A 13689-nucleotide genomic window follows, 5' to 3' on the forward strand; every position below is an offset into this window, starting at 1 on the left:
CCATTGTCGCGGAAATCGGACTTATCCGCCCTCGTAAGGTTTTATAACTTTTAAAAACATTAATGATTTTCAACTGGTAGGACTGTACTGTCGTTATTTTATTTTTGATTGCAATAGCTGTACAACACGCTCGTGTTTTATACTAAAATGTTTCTGCGTTTGACATAATAGGTTCACAACTTCGCTGGGCCAATTTGATTATTTTAGTAATACGAATTTTTCCTTAAAAGTCTGTTCAAATTCTTTTAAGTAAACTTTTGGATAATATTTTATGGAGAAATGTATTTTATATTCATTGCAAGGTACCTTCAGTTTGTAAGACGTGACGTGAGGTTAGTTGTGCCATCAAATATGACCGATACAGCGACATGTGGCCGCCATCAATTCCCTTGGGCACCTGTTCACGTCATACTAGGTTGCATAATGTATACTCACTAAGAGACAAACTGAATGCTACCTAACTTAACACGCGACGCTAATTGGCAACAATACAATGTTGACTAAGTGTATAAAACGGTTTGTCTAGTATAGAGTACCTACTCTCAAAAACAATAGAATGTACTCATTGTGTTCGCAAAATACAATACTCCCATAGGACCAGTCACGTTCACCCTCTCTTTCCAATTTTCAAATTAGACTAGTTGATTGATTGTGTTTAAGTACATGCTTTTAAACTGATCATAGTAGAACATATTGCGTTTTATATTAAAAACTTTCGTTACGAGTACGAGCCAACGTCAGTGTTTGTCGTTTATGTTTTAACTCGAGAAAATGTTATATGAAAATTTTAATACAGCCACGTATAAGTCTGTGTATTTGCTGTCTCGTGCAAATACCATAGGCGTCCCGCAAACATCGCAATAATCGTGCACTACACGCATATGTACAGAGTCCGGGACTTTTAACAGGCTCGTTAGTACTAGAATTTTTTAAACAGCAATTGGCACGAGTTTCACCTGTTTTTTAAATAAAATTTGGGGACCGTACGTCAAAGTTGCTTATACAAATATGGTTGAAATAAAGGTTAAAAATGTACGCCATACCTAACTAAAATACTGTGAAACTAACAAACTATGGAAACAGGAGTGAGTTCCAAACAACTTTATTCGGAATAGTAAATTAAAATGTATTTTATTTATTCTAAGTAAAGGATTGAGTTATTTGCGTAACTGATACTCGTATACGAATTCATATTTGAATTTCGAAATAAAAAAAGTATTATTAGTATCATACATGCAACAACTGGATTAGAAATTCCGATAAAACCACATTCGCATATGAATTCTATAAACGTATGTTTACTGATGCGGGATAAACAAATACCAAACAAAATATTCAATGCTGGATGTATTCACGTTATGCCAATAGTTCATCCCGAACTTACATAGTGCTAGTTAACTATCGCCATTCTAGGAGTATTTATTGCATAACTTTGCAAATTATTTATAAACTTGTATTGTGGCTTATGGTGAACTTAAGCTGTACACATGGGCGTAAAACATACATTACATTTAAATAATTTTGTCATAGTCAGGTAACATTATACTGAAAAAAATAATACAATGGGTATTAGTATTATAAATCAAAATCCGATTTTTTTTTTGTATTTTTGGGACAATAATATATTTGTGAAAATCGATTTGAAAATGAGATTAAATAACATCATTTTATTGTGTACATTGAGGTCGTGTAAAGTCAACTCAGGTACTCTAGTTAAGTTATTAACTTTATAATATGCAATAAAACATAACATACATTAGAAACGACATAAGTAACAAATTAGATTTTTCATAAGACTTCCCCCCATATATATAATCTTTTCAAATATAATGAAAACGTTTTAATATCGTGCTTAAATCATAGCAATGAAGATTAATTAAATTCATAACCACCCTCGTTCCTGTGTAAAGATGTGGGTGTGCCTTAAGCGTTCACTACCGTAAGGCCAGTTTTACAGCTACACGAGAGGCCCTGTTGAGGGCCGGTCTCAATACTGACATATCCTGTTAAAAGTTAAAATACGTTGTATACTGTAACTTTTAACAGGATATGTTATTCGTTTAAAAATAAAAAGAATTCAGGCATGAACTGACTATTCAAAAATAAACGTTGCTTAATCCAATACGGAATTGAAATAACTATCTATATACCAATTTAAATGTTTGAACAAAATGGTAAGCTGGAATAGAGTTTTGAAATAGTTTTGATAAAGTTTATTGGAAATATGTTCATCATTTTCTCTGGTTTTTTTTTTATAAATTTCCAGCAAATCACTAAAAATACATTTTGGGTTAAAAATGTTATTTAATCAAAGCAGTATATACTGTCTTAAAATTATTGTATATATTTCCTGGTAACAGTAGCTAAAAATATGTAAATCCCTTGTAAAACAAGCCTTTGGAGCAAACTTAAATGGAATGTAACCGCAGCTTTAAATGATGTTCTTCTCTAACCTAAAAGAGACAATGTAATGGTAGTAGAACTACTATAAATGTAGTCTCTAAAATCAACGTAAAATACAGGTGTTCATATTATCAATATCAGTTTATTTCGTAAAGCTAATAACACGTAGGAACATATGAGTAGGTAATAAAGTAACATGAAAAGAATTTTATCTTGGCATAAAATATTCTCAATATTTTTGTCGCATTTTCCAAACCGGCTGAATCTTTAATGAACCTGTACTAGCTCCGCTTTTAGTTTCACTCGTGCGAACTACCAGACCTGTTTACTTACTAGCTCAAGCTAACCCGCCAATCAGACGCTTATATATCTAAATTAGTCTATAGTTTTTAGATGTTAATTAAAAACAAAGTACTGGTTTGAAAGTATAATAATACCTAGTAGGATTTTATATAATCTTTTCATAGGGCAATCATTAAATACTATGTAATTATTTAACACATTTTTCCACCAATTAAAGACTTCGACAGAACCATTTTAATAAGAAACAGTTTATTATATGTAGAGGCATTCTCACAAAGAACTTTGATAGCATATTATAGCAAATTGAATTGAAATCGAGCTTCTACAACCTAAAAATTCTACCAAAACCTTTTCTAGTGCAACAAACTACTACAGTTTGGCGTCTTACTGTTGTTAGATTGACGGAGCTTTAACGAGATGTCTGGGGCTCACACGTTTGATATATGCCATACAAAACGCACATCAAAGATAAAGGTTTAGGAAATGTTCAAACCACATCAAAACCATTAATTGTAGTTGTATTTCATAGTTTAAGAAATACATTTGTACACGTACAGAAATTAAGAATTTAAAAGATATAATAAAAAATGCGATGTGACGAAATACATGAAAAAGACATTAAATGAGAGTTGCTTCATTTAAGATCTCTAATTCCAAGCTGTTAGCCAATTCCTACATTCGACTAGTTAGTTTAATAAAATGCTGTTTAAAAAGTTTACTACGACTACGAGCAGGACGGCTACGACAGCGTAGCGCGTAGTTGCTACGCCGTAGCAATAACGCCGTGTGTTCTAACTAAATTTTTATCAGTCTGAACATTTAGTGAGAGAGGGTGGATTGATCTCTTTTTTATTGAAGATCATAAAAATGATGCAAAGTAGAATTTACTACCGTTCTCACTTACTCGTGAACTAATGTGAATCAATTCATCAAATAAATTGTAGAGAACCAAATCACTAAAAAACAAATACCTACTAATAATTATACGACATTAACAATATCCAAACTATATACAGTTAAGTAATAACATATCAATACTTAATTGAACTATAAATTTTAGTTATAAGTCATATTAATACAAAACACCGCCATCTTAATTAATACCACTAAATAAGCTACGAAATTAATTCAGCGTAGTATTTCATTAAAGTTGTTAAGTAACATGCTTGGTTTGAAAACTTGCCGTAATTCAAGTACCGTCAACGAAAATGGAAGTGTATATAAATGTATATTTTTACGGTGACTATAAAGAAACTAGAATGAGTGAGAGATCTGCTCTCTGAGTAAAGGTAGCTATGGTAAACTCACAACAGAAGCGAGTTGTAGACAAGCGGAAAGTTTATGAAGCCACATGGATGCTGCGATAAAAATCTTAGTATTATTTTATTCAGCTTGAAATTCTTAAGGCACAGTTCTTCAAGCTTAGATTTTTGATACTTTGCTTTTCTTTTTGATCAAAAATCTACTAATACTACTACAGTTTTTTTGTGATAAAGACTGAATGAACAAGTATTAAATAGAGATATCGGCTTGGAATAATAAAAATAAAATTTTAATTTTAGGAATATTTCTCAACTGCAACAATATTATACACGTTTAATAAAGCTTTATTTTCTACTCATTGTGCATGAAAATTCTTCAACTAGTACCATGCATCGTCTTTATTTTATGTTTGTGTAAAACGGTGAGTGAAATGTCGGTTTCACTTACATCTTAAGAAGAAGTTTTGACATTTTGACGACTTTTATGAACATTGCTTTATTATAAATATGTTATGTAATAAAATTATGAATTATCTTTTGTATGTGTTTAAAGTTAAACAAAGTAATATTGAGTTCATAATTTGTAAAATATACATACTATTTTATAGATATATGTCAATAATATAGTTTCTAACCTAAATCAAGATGAATGTCGTATGCTATCTATGTCGCCGTGTAAAGAGACCGACATAATGTCTCTGCCTGATCGGGCAATGTCGATTTTTATCGGACAGTAGTGTTGCATTTAAATGGTACAATTCTCTGAAGGGGAATAGAACGGTGGCAATGTTATCGAGTACTTCAGGAAATAGATATTTTGTTGTTTACTTGCACTGCAGTAAATATTGGCAGAGAACATTTTCTAGCTTCTATTTTGAGTTAGGTGCTTTCTCCTTAATGATTATTGTAATTACAAGTTATTACAATGAAAACAAAGAAAAATTTTTGATTAAGGACCGATTTTCTCAACTCAAGTTTTTTATCGGAAAAATAATTTTGAATAGTTAACATTTGCAAAATTTACCTTTTATCCGCGATGGGGTAAGCAGAGGTGCACCTAAATATACATTACGGCACTTAATACCACTGTGCAATGTATACTCACTTTTCACCACCGGTTAGCAAATATAGTACAGATATAGAAAAATTGGCCCTAAGCTATATTAAGTGAGTAATATCATAATATAAGTAAACAATACATTTTCAAATAATATTTTATTCGCAATACATATAAATAATAAAATGTATATAGTTTTTTAACAAATACCAAAGCTGCATTTGCTTTACACCAATATCAGAGCATGAAGTTAATAGGGCCTTTGTTATGATTATAATAACAAAAAAATTAACAGTTTTCAAAACTTCTACAATTTAGTTTGCGAACTAATTAAAGTTTATATCGTTAGCGAAACCGCTAAAACAGACGTTTTAGTGATATTCCAGAACTGTTGTCGTGCTGTAGATTGACGTGGTGTTAGACTAAATAATAAAGACTAATTAAAAATAAACAATAAGCAAATTAAATTTGATCATTTTGTAACACGCGCGGAAGTGTCTACACTTTGAGAAAACAGTTCGTACAGGGACGTTCGTAGAATATAAACTTTTAGGGGCTCTCTTCCACGAGGGAATCGGGGATTAACATCATAATATATTACGAAAAGCCTAGAAGCTATTCATATGTACGAACTAATTTGATAACGATATTAATCATAAACGAAGACCGCAGAGTAAGTTTATTGCGTTGGACAAACTTGTACAAGCCATGTATCGAATAGGGCTTAATTTTAATTGCGCTATTGAGTGCCTTGGGATATTAAAAGTACCTTATTTCGACTTAATCTACCACAACCTGATTTTTTGATCCGTTCCCGAAACGAGATTAGTTAAGAAAATTCAAAACTTCATGTGTAAATTTTCCAATTTAACTTTGATTTCGGAGTGCACGCCTTTTTTAACGTGCGATATCCGACGTGGCATGGTCGAACTGTAAAAATATCGCTGCGCATATTTTACAAAATCGTTCGCACAAATACATGTCGGTACTTACAGCCGGTTCAGGGAAATTGTGGCGCTAGCATGAGCAATTTTTGATATATTGGTAAGAGATGCTGTACAACTCTATAGAAATCAATTTTATCCATATAATATTATCAGGTAATTTGATTTAAAGGACTGGTATTATTTAAAAAAGGGGTGTCAAAAAGTTTCTATTTGTATTCTTGAACGTGCTACAATGTGTCCCGAAAAAATTGGTTTTTTATTATTCTATTTGATGGACGGAAAATGCCACTCAACATCTCTACTATTGTAGACAGAACTTGATGGCAGGCAGAGAATTTGCCTCGTTTCGTGACAATCGTTTGTAAACGACGATGTTAGGATAGTACAGCGAAACCTTTGTGCCCGTTGCCGGCGTGATTTCAATGTGGTGACTGGCTGAGCCCTGTTTGTATGCCAACTGTCCGTCATTAGACGGTTTATTATTGTACGTTTTAAACGTTAGCCATCTAGACTATATAGTATAGAATAGATAGATATATTGACGTGACCTCATAACACGATCATTAAAACTTATTTGTATGCGTTCGAACAATTTGTCAGGGCTCAGGCTCAGGGCAGGCAGCAAAACCTTGAAAAATTATAAATCATTCGAACTTATAAACATCTCAAAATAATATAAAATAAAAGAAAATTCAAGTTTACTAAGTTAATTTGTATAGTGCAGTTTATTAAATGAGCAGTCTTACTTTAACACAACGACTAACGCCACACGTTGCGCGTAGCTTCCACTAAAGGCGATTAAAGCTCGTGAGATTGCTAACATTTAATAAGAACGTAAAAAGTTTAATATAAAATGAACTAATGTGTGAGGTTAACTGAAGCCGAACACCGAACACTCTTTTATTCCTTGAATGAATAGGGCTGCATACTTTACACCAGTTATGTAATGCTTTTGTAAGTCAGAAAGTGTTTGAGAAAGTGAGTTTAGTTTCAGACGATAGACATTTATTTATAAATTAATTAATTTTCGTTTCGTTTCATTTAAATAGTTATGATGGGATCTAAAAATGTTTATGCCAAATATTAAAAAAAGGGATGTCTATAAAATAATACACCGTCAACTAAATTACCTATTTTGGGTAAATTAAGGGGGGTAGGCAAATATGAATAATATACACCCACTTTCCGCCAGTTACGTTATTAGACCCATGTAATAGGGGAGAAATCCTATTACCATATCCCTTCTCTCGATTCTCAGACTCCATGCTGCTCTGAGATTTACTCAACCGATAGAAGTAATAACACGGGACTAAAGTCAAAATTAAAGTTTAAGTCAGACAGGAATAAGAGACTGTGACTACTGATACAGCACAGGAGTGAGTTCAGTGTCATATACCAGTCGCAATTTGACTCTTACTACTAGTACCTACTGAAAACCTAACATCCCTTACTTATGTCATTCAACCAACGAAGCTATCACAATAAAAAGTTTTGAATTGAACCAATATAATCTTGTAAACCATTAAATGCAGCATTGCATAAACATTAACCAACAAACCTAACAACTAAACATTCAGGGGATAGCACACTGCCTTGTGCCACCATTCTATTATCAAATAAATACAACCATATTTCACTGCGTTTAATAAAGAGGTTCGCGATGTAAGAAATATGGTTGTTTGAACATGTAAATGAAGTAGCTATCTCCCGGTTGACTTTTATTTTACCAAATTCAAGCAAATAAACACAATGTACGTGTATTCGTTACAATTTTAAATATGGAAACCGATAAAAAGGGGATGGTAGAAAATACCCTGACTATATTTTTTGACGTGTGAGTGCGCTAATGTGCGCAAAATTGATTGATTTACTAGAAAAACTATGATACTAAAGTTTTTTTCAATGAATTGTACAATGCTACAATCTTTACAGTTATATTCACAATATATCCCACATCTCATTCAGAAAACACATCAACTTTTCCGTCAATTATAAAATGTATATATTTTTTGTATTTCATTAAAAAATACTCTAACATACATACATAGATATTTAGAACATATCCAATTAAACAGCTACGAACGTGATGCCAACTAAGTTTCCGTTACGTAGATACGTACCTCGTAACTTACATAGTCCTTAAATTTACACAAACAAGAATTGCGGTATTATGACTCGACATCGTGTTTGACTTTGTCGCGTATTCGAGACAGGATATTCTGTAGAGCTCACACCACCGTAGCTTTACTTAGTACATGAGATTTTTCGAACTGTTCCAAATTAATACCTACATATATTGTCAGAATGAACACAACCAATGGAAAATTAATAAAAGCGTAGCGTAGAATTCACTCGACATTCCGAAGCAAGCATTCAAATGCATTCAGCGTACGCCCACACACATTCTGCCTGATGGCTTTCTGCCGTATAAAATATGATATATAAACCGCAGTCTTCTCAAATCAAGACATGAGACAAAGCAACATCGAACGGAGTGATACCACGGCCTCACAGAAAACCGACGTGAAACAACGCTTGCGTTGTGTTTCGTTGTGTGAGTGAGGTTACCGGAGGCCCAATTCCCCCCTTCCCAATCTTCCCCATCCCCATTCCCGAACAACAACCCTTAAATTCCTAACTCCCAAAAAGCCGGTAACACACTTGTAAAGCCTCTGGTGTTTCAAGTGTCCATGGGTGGCGGCGATTGCTTACCATCAGGTAATACGTCTGCTCGATTACCGGCATGTCTCATAAAAAAAGCAACAGTATATTAAAGTTAAATAATATTATATTTTTATGCCATAGCAAAACATGGATCAAGTCGAAAATACATGTTTTGTCCCTTTCTGTTTCGATGGGGTGCTATGTCCACAGTAACCTGTTTGTACTTCGTTTATTTGATAGTGAAATATCCATGTTGAATTCTCACTTTAACGAATAAATTGCTATCAACTGTGTTTTATAAATAAATTTAATCCCAATCAAAACAATTTTATTTTATCCACAACTGATTCAACTTGTGTGAAGTGCGGAAAGAGGCAAAACATTTTCGAGATGTCCATAATGTTTAATGAGCAATCACAGGGTGTATATTTGTTGGTAGTTGTACAAGTATTAAGTAATTACAGTAATAGGGAAGATGCAATATTTTTATTTATGTTTTCATTGTAAAGCATTCCATGTAGAATAGACCACAAGTATATTAAAAATTAAAAAAACCCTAATTTATTGCAAAAAATGCGTTTTGAAACTGACAGTTTAAATTTTCGCGCGGAAACGGACCTATAGTTCCGATGACGTCATACCTGTTTGTCGATGTCTGTCACTGTTCACTGTTTGTTACCGTCGCTGGCTTTTTTCAAAATTTCCTCTATTTTCAAGATATATTTTGATAAAACTAAAAATGGACATCCCATCAACATCTGGTTATTACAACAACAGCACCAAAAAAGCCGTATTGACTCATGTTTCGTGCCATTGTGTCCATCAACTTCAACCAAATTTCCTAATAAATTGTTTTTAACTAGGCCTTCTGATCCCAAACTGAGAAAAAAGTGGTTCCAAGCTAAAAATGTATAGACATTTTACCACCTGGAGCTTGTATCATGGCAGACAGAGGCTTCAAGCACATTTGCACAAGCAATTTCAGTTGATAAGACCACCTAGTGTTAGCAACACTAAGAAAAGTTCAAGAGATGATGTACTAAGGTCAAAGAAAATTGCAAGCCTGCGAATTCATATTGAAAGAGTGATCAGAAGACTGCGTGAGTTTGCTTTTTGAAGCCACATGCCTGTGTTTATCATTTCCTAATTCCCCATTTAGACTATAGTATAATCATTTGTTGTGCGCTTGTCAATTTGCAATCACCTTTAATTAAAATTGAATAAAAAAAAGTATTTAAAAAACAAAGTTTTATATATCTACAAAATGGTTACAGAAAAAACATGTAATTAATATCTTTTAATTTTGGAAACACAGCATCTATCCAGAATTTCTTTGCAGCATTCATAACTTCATTTATAAAAGCATTGTATCGCTTTTATAAATGATTTTCTAGAAGTACATATAGATAATTTTGTCTTTTTCCAATAACATGTTATGGATGTTATCGGAGGCTCCTCAGATCTTCTGTGTAACCATAGCAATAGTGCAGCAGCATGCTTACACCCACCTGGAAATAGATTTTAGTCTAAATTATTCATGCTACAGATTAACTATTTAAAATAACCTGAAATGTTTACCTTCAGAAGCCGTACAATCTTCGCATTGGCAGGACTGAACCAAGCTTTGCGTTTCATTTATAATGGCTGTAACACGATAACCTTCTTTACGTATTTCATGCTCCGGCGTAACTCGACTTTTTACTATACATAATTCTCCATCTCTTTTGATTTGAACATAGCCGATTGGGTTATCGCCATATTATTTCTACACTCGAAAACTCCGCACTTTCCATAAAAAAGTTACAACCATGTCTACGCTAACTTTTGGTAGATTCCTAGAATCTGCTTTGATAAACCCAGCTTCCATTTTTAGCCGATAAATGCAAAATAATTTTCGCTTAAAATGTTCACAACTCAAAGTTGTCAATAGTTGACATAGCAAGAGTGACGTCACTAAACACTGATTGGTGTTTTGAAATACGTTTCTTTACATGTAACTTTTTATTCATAATTTATGATAAAAATCAACATTAAATAAAATGAAAACCTTGCTGTGGCCCTTCTTTTATTCTTTTTTAGCATTTTAATAACAAAATTTTCATAAATATTATTTTTGCATCTTCCCTATTTTACAATTTTAATTACCCACTGTTCATTTGGCAGATTGCCAAAATGGATTATATTTATTACACTTATTTTATTTCTTTATATAATTACTTTGACATTTTTCAAGTAAAATTGTATAACTATTTTACTTGTAAACACCAAATCCTACTCTAATGTCAATTTATTTTAAACTATATAGAACAATTAAACGAAATGTACTGTTGTAAAAAAAGTATTAAAATAGGTATGAGTCAACAATAATACACAATAATACCACTAATTAATATAATTTATTAATTGCTCATTAACATTTTATTAATTGCTTGTTGTCACGAGGTTATAAGAATATATACCTATTATCTATTATAGTTAGAACAAATGACCTATTATAGTTTTTATCTCAATCCAAAATCTTTCGAATAAGATCCATTAGTATTAATGGATCTTATTCGAAAGATTTTTTTATTATATATAAATTTCCTATAGAAATCAGTGTGAAAAACAGATAAGAATGAAATGTCCAGAGAAAATAAAACTAACGCGGTTTTGAAGTCACAACAGTAGGTAAATGACGTGTGGCATAGTGGTTAGAGCCCACGGCGTTAGTCGTATTATTTGTGGCAAAACAAATAAGGCGCGCGTGTCGCCCGACTCAGCTGTGTGGCGCGGCAACAAGGATCGTGTTATGATTATACGCTCTGAAGCTTAACGTTACCATATGCAACACGTGCTCAAGTCAATGAATACACTCGGTAACATATAACCACACAAGTCTGTTCCGAAATGAATCGTTCTCGAACCGGCACACTTTTATTCGACATGTTAAGTACGGTTCCCGGTCACAATTGCAACATCTGTCACTTTTCATGCTGTTTCATTTTTGTACCGATAAAATATTTTACGATGATAATTTAATGTGATAAAATAATAAATTACATTACATTCCCGTTCAAGACTTAAGGTAGAGCAATATTTGTTTCATTAACTCTAGTATATTTTTAAAATTTAAAGCGTTTTAAGCCTGCTATACACTGGCTGTATAAACAATGAATATAAATGAAATAACTGGGCTATTTGTGTATTCAGTTTAAAATTGCGACGCGCGGCCGGCAGTGAGCAGTCGGAGGCGACACGTGGGATAACACTACCGGCCGATAGCACAAAATAATCTCCTTAATGCGTAAAATAAACGCTAGCTGCAATGACGGCGACTGATTAAATTAATTACCCTGCGAATTAATAGCGCATGTAAAACTGTAGAGTGACAATGTTTACGATAAAATTTTATTCGTACCTCTTAGCTTAATTGTTTTTAATACTCACACGTCATTGGTTGTAGCAATTGATCATTTTCACAAAATATAATAAACCGATAATTTGGTAATGGCATGAACGATTTTATTATATCAATTTTGGTTGAAAATCTGTTAATTCTTTAATTTTTTATGCCAATTTCGGCTGCGCAGATCGGTAGAAGTTTTATGTATTGATACCACCCCATCTTCACGTGACGCTTGCGTAGTTTAGCGACTACGCAAAAGCCTTCGGTTCAAGTTGTTATTACACAATTGTGACTGTCTCTATGCCTAAAAATAAAACTATTATAGTGGGTAAACACTTTTATGTGTTATTTTGTGTGGGTCGGGGTTTGGTGCTACATTATGTATACCAACAATAGGTAAAAGCTTGAAGATTATCATACTTAGAAAAATATACGAATAAAAAATGATTTTAGTACATTTTGGCTATCAATTTTAATATCAAATTGACCAAAAAAAGACAAGCATGGTGCCTGGCGGAGTGCAGTGACCGTAATCATGATGATGTAATAATTAGGTATATTTTGTAATTATTACTGTTTTGATAGGATTTAAAACGAGTTAAGTTTCAAAGTTAATACATTGCTTCTGCCGTGTTCAGTAAAACAGGGTTCAACTTTATTTCCGAAATTGAATCGAATTTCTGATTAAGCATCCTTATTCACTGTGAAATGAAACTGAATTACGATTTTGAACACATCCATGTCTGATCACAAAAAAGTACTAAATGTAGATTCTCTAATTAAATTCTGTAGTTTGTACTCAATACGCCTTTTTATTGTTTATTTTAATTTTCACCTATTTACAGGAAAAGCAAAATACAATTATGACTGAATAATGCAAAATATGGAACTTGGTTCAACTAAAAATACTATTGCCTTTTGATATACGATATTTTAACGCTGTACCTTCAACGGATATATTATGAAAGCTTCAGAATATCGGCCTCGCTTTTTGATGTTTGTAAATTCATCAGCGTCTCTCACTAAAACCGGTTTCTAGACCCACTTACTTCGTATGTACACGACGTCGTCTTTGGTACATCCCAAGGGAGACAAAGTTGTTTACCATAATACCCTAGTAGTGCATCGTACCTGCTGTCGTTCTGCTTTAAGTCGCTTTACTAAGCAAAGAGAGATCGTGCCCGATACAGATAAACACGACTTGCCGCTTTCAGCTTCTTAATGGGGTCCCCCGGAAGACTGTACAAACTTTAAGTGTGAGGTAACTCAAGATATTAAAACCTAAAAATGTTAAGACTTAATTAACATTTTGTCTCTTCTACGTTTCTCTCATCTCAGTCTTATGTATACATTTCTATTCTAAATCATTTAGCAAACGTTAACTTACACACTTTATGAGTTTATAAAAGTCATCTTATTTCTTTTAAAAGTAACTATGCCAGTTAGTTACTTTTGAAAACCCACTACGTTTTAGTCCGTTGAAAATGCCGGGTTCTCAAGAAACGTAACCGCTTGCACACTATAACAGTTTGCTAACAAGCAGACACCTCGAGCCGCTAACGCTTTGAATTTAACATCTCTCTCTCTTTAAAAAGAAATAGCAAATGTACGCATTGTAAATCACGCGTTTTATCATATGCGCCCAGTCATCAAACTTTTGTTAAA

The 13689-nt window shown here is 33.0% G+C and overlaps 1 protein-coding gene and 1 long non-coding RNA gene across 2 annotated transcripts in view; one reads left to right on the forward strand and one right to left on the reverse strand.

The window, feature by feature from the left end:
- LOC118262131 (glutamate receptor 1) overlaps positions 1 to 13689 on the forward strand; it is a 119620-nt gene that overhangs the window by 43732 nt on the left and 62199 nt on the right. The window lies entirely within an intron of this gene.
- On the reverse strand, positions 9747 to 10766 carry LOC118271075 (uncharacterized). The gene is made up of 2 exons (XR_004783268.2): positions 10215 to 10766; positions 9747 to 10144 (listed from the first exon to the last, which is right to left on the reverse strand). It is a non-coding gene; the product is annotated as an uncharacterized LOC118271075 (long non-coding RNA).

This window comes from Spodoptera frugiperda, chromosome 25 (genome assembly GCF_023101765.2).
Source record: "Spodoptera frugiperda isolate SF20-4 chromosome 25, AGI-APGP_CSIRO_Sfru_2.0, whole genome shotgun sequence".
Lineage (NCBI taxonomy): Eukaryota > Metazoa > Arthropoda > Insecta > Lepidoptera > Noctuidae > Spodoptera > Spodoptera frugiperda.